The following is a 4,828-nucleotide window of genomic DNA, read 5'->3' on the forward strand; positions in this document are numbered from 1 at the left end:
GATTGATAAGGGTTTGATGTTACGCTATCCGTGGCCATGGATTCTTTGCCTTTGAAATAGTCACCATGTTAAACTCATTTAGTTCTTGGGGTTGCAAATTGTACCTCTAATGAATCTCCCGGTAAAACGAGTAATGAAACATATTTTCTCTACTACCAATTGAAAGTTAATCTCCAATACCAATCGAAAGTCAATCAAATAAATTTAGAGCAGAAATCTCGTTGTAAAATATAGTAAATTAAAGAGGTGATTCTAAGCGGGACATTCAATTCAATTAACCAAGAATTAACAAGGGACTATAGGTGTACTAATTAATGGTTTTGAAGAAATCACATTCTTGACATCTTATATTTATAAACAATTTATAAATATTAATAGAGATTACGTGAATAATACTAGGATGGAAATTATAGTTTCAATTAACCAAGAATTAAAAAGGGACTATAGGTGTACTAATTAATGATTTTGAAGAAAACACATTCTTGACTTCTTATATTTATAAACAATTTATAAATATTAATAATGATTTTGAAGAAAACACATTCTTGACATCTTATATTTACAAATATTAATAGAGTTTACGTGAATGATACTGGATGCAAATTAACGTTGTGATTACTCCTCAGGAGCCTTATTTGAAGGACTTAAATTGATTTTGTCATTATTTAATAGTTTTTTTTGGTCTTCTTTTATTAATCATTTTCCCTTTAAAATAACAATAAAAATGTAATGTTTATTAAAAAAAATTCCCATATGCTGTTCAAAAAACAATTAACATGTCCATGCACTAAAATCCCATTGTCAAGGAGAGCCAGCATATATGAATTACTTACTGAATGTATAGCGTAGTAATGAGTACTTGAGATCAGATACTCTGATTGTGGTGAAAAGAGAGTAACAATTCTAAGTTAAACCAACCCCTCTAATCCATCGTCTTGATATTAGATTGACCATAGTGTCTACTGATGCTTCCTGCCTACACATCGATAACTCAGCTTCTTTAATTGATTTCATGCAAATAAACTGTCATTATAATACATGAAAGGCTTAGGGTGTTTTTATACTCCACTGAAATGTTTCTACGTTACTGAAATACAAGAAATGAAACCAAGGCATGCTAAAGACTTCTATTATATTGAATTCATGTTCATAAAGTATGTAATAATCCTCACATAACTGTATTTATTTTCTAGTTTAATAATTATAAAGAATTTGAAATTTTTCACAATAACCAATCTTTTTAATCACGGACTTAAAAGACCAAACTTCTTGAAGTACAAACTTTTCTTTATAGTATACCATTTGAATTTTTTTTTTGCAAAACATATGTCTCTTTACCTTTGATATTTATTATTGTTTAAATTGTACATTTGTTTTAAGGTAAATTGCAAAAATTAAATTTCAAATTCAAATGGAATAAATCTTAACTAGATTTTACATAAATTTTTAGTAAAAAATTTAAGTAAAAAACAGCGAAAATGTAGAACATTGAGAAAAATAGAAATGTACTAATCATATATATGTATATATTGAAATATTTTATTTGCCAAGCAAATTGTCCACATTAAAATTATCTTTTTTTTATCCATATGTTTTTAAATATATAACAACATTATTTAACCTTGTATATTGAAATATTTTATGTATGATCCCTCTCGGACTTTTATTTATTTATTAGTAATAACAATATTTGAAATTAAACTCTTTTTTTTTTTTTTCGTTAAGAATTAAATGAATCACACATATTATTTTTATTATTATTTTTTTTCCTGTGCAAAAAATTCGTAATTCTCATTAATAGAAGATTACATATTGTAGATGCTTGAAGCATATGCAGAAATGTGGATAGAGCCACTACAAAACAATACTCCCAAAGAAGTATCTAGAAAAGCCCTCAGACAGGGCAACAAACAAAAGGTTATGTAAACCCCAGCAAATCTGCATCAATAGTGCCCAAAAAATTAACCCCAAAAGGCCAATATTGTGCCCCTGAAAAATAATCCTGTAGAGGATACCAAAACCTATTACAAAAAATAGCAAAATAGAGCAGAGGTGCAGCACCCAGATGAAGATCTAGCACCAATGCACTGCTTGCGTATAAATGCTCCTGTGGAGGAGAAAAGAGAACAATAGGCTCTAGATCAGCCTGCCTAGACAAGAAAGAAAGGCACGAAATGAGGTAGAGAGCAACCAGGGGAGCCACTCCTTCCCCACCCCCTCAAAACTCACCTCTAGAAGCAGACGAAACTAGAGGAAGAACAACTGCCCCAAACATCAACATCAGCAAGCAAAAAAAGCTAGTGAAACTAGCCATTGATGTGGCACGAAACAATGCAGAGTCAAAACCTCCACATCCCTGTTCCCTCAATGCTCCAACTAGATAGCCCGCGAGCAACCAAAACAACACCAACTGCCGTTGCAAAGGAAAAGTACTAAAACAGAGTAGAGGCAAGAAACAACGGCAGAGGCGGCAAGGGCAACCACCTCGCCCCCACGCAGAATAAAAAATAAAGACCAGAACCGAAATATTTTCACACCCGCACCTCTGCCAAGCTAGTCCTAAGCTTGCGGGTCGTGGATGGTGGAAGCTCTGCGGCGTCAACGACGGAAACCCTAGCCTCTATGGCGTCTCTTTTCGATAATTTTTCTGTCAACTAGAAGTAAATTCGTTTCATTTCCTTATTATTATTGTTAGGAAATAACTGTATTTTTTACCTCTAATTTCTTTTAATTGAGAATTTAAATATTTTAATATGATTATTTTTTTTTCACCTTCTCTATATATGAATTTCTTTAAATATTTTTGTAACCTCGTATGAAAATCTATGGAGTAAGAATTTTTTTACACAATTTACTCACGGATTACTATCCATATTACTATTCCAAATTCCTCATTAAAAATTGAGGAATAGTGAGTTACATAACCATTGACAACCATTGTTGTATCATATTGACATAAAATTTCTAACATAATCTCGTATCATTTTCATGGTTCCTTTATCTAGAATAGTTAATCACATATTTGATATTATAAACATCACATCATGTAAGGAATCATTATCATCAAACTGACATAATAATCCAGCACTTCATTGAACACTGATATACCCTGAAAACCCCGTAGGGTCAATCATATAATTTTATTATTACACATTCTTGAGGGTGTTCACCTCTCACTCAATGGCTTATAAGGGATACAATCCCTTAACATTACACAAATGAACAATTTTTTGGATGATACAAATGAAAAGACCTTCTTTCTATATGTAGGAATCTAAAGGGTCCTAATACAATCACAGACCACATAACAATAATATTGTAGGGGAAAAACAATAGCAATAGTGAGCTTTTATGGGGTACAGTAATAAAATCATGGGGACTATATGGTCACAATAATATAATAAAGGGGTTGAATTAATAACAATAATGTGTTACACTAGTAGTATAGGTACCTGACATGTCCCTCTCCAAAAGGTGTTGTCATCAACGCTTGAGTATTTATGGATGCTTCTGTATAAAATTCTCATCCTCCCATGTGGAATCTTAAGTGGGTAAGTTCTTCCACTTGATGAGATACTCTAAAATTGATCGATGTTGTAGTTGTCGATTTCTTGTTTCTATGACTGCTTTAGGTTCTAATATGATTTTTCCTTCCTCATCAAGTTCTGGCGATATTGTTTTAACTAGGATCTTCTCAGCTATAACCTCGTTTAGGCAAAAAACCTGGAAAACTGGGTGCACTCGGGAAGATGCGGGAAGCTCCAATTTGTATGCCACAGTACCAATCTTTTGTAACACCTTCTATGGACCATAATAACTTGGTGATAATTTATTATCCTTCCTATCTTTCTTGAGGGACATTTGTTTGTATGGTTGTAATTGTAGAAATACCTAGTCACCTACATCAAAACTTCTTTCGCTGGGATGTTGATCTGCCTGTTGTTTCATTATATTTTGCCCCAAGGGTTATCCTTTGAGAGTTTGAGAACTTGTTGTTAATGCTCGATGTGATATTCCACTGATCAAACTTTATAATTTTATTTTAAAGATGATGTGATGGATGGTGGATGATATCAATAAAGTTCCATAAATGGGGTCATTTTTGCTACAATGTGGAAGGAAGTGTTATACCACCCTTCAGCCAGAGGAAACCACTTGACCCATTGTGTCTATTTATCATATTCAAAGCAACAAAGATATCCTTAAAAACATTTGTTCGCTATCTCAGTTTTTCCATCAGATTGAGGATGATAAGATGAGCTATGAAATAACTGAGTACCCAAACAAGAAAATAATTATGTCAAAAAAATTCCGATGAAAATGGGATCTTTGTCGCTTACAATTATCTTTGGCTTTCCGTGTAGCTTTTGAATTGTTTCCATAAATGCAGTAGCAAATGTACTAGCTTTAAATGGATGAGATAATGCACACAAGTGTGCATACTTGTTAAGTCTACTGACTACCACCATGATGACACTGATGACACTTTTTCCTTTAGACTTGGGTAAACCTTTGATAAAATCCATTGAAACCTCCTCCCAACATTGACTTCGAATGGATAAAGGTTGTAAAAGTCCTAGGATCTTAATTTTCTCAAATTTATTTTGTTGGTAAACCAAACATTCTGCCACAAACATTTGAATATTAGATTTAAGGCCATCCAAAAAAAATTCTTTCTTAACCACGTGGTAAGTTTTTAAAAATCCTGTGTGCCCTCCTGAGGGAGAGGTGTGTAATTCCAGAAGAATCTTTTGTTTGAGTTGGGAATTCTTACAGAGGCATAAGTGATCTTTGTACCATAATGAATCATTTTTCCAGCTAAATATAT

This window comes from Pinus tabuliformis, chromosome 5_1 (genome assembly GCF_031772625.1).
Source record: "Pinus tabuliformis cultivar Carrire ecotype Pingquan chromosome 5_1, CPIR1, whole genome shotgun sequence".
Classification (NCBI taxonomy): Eukaryota; Viridiplantae; Streptophyta; class Pinopsida; order Pinales; family Pinaceae; genus Pinus; species Pinus tabuliformis.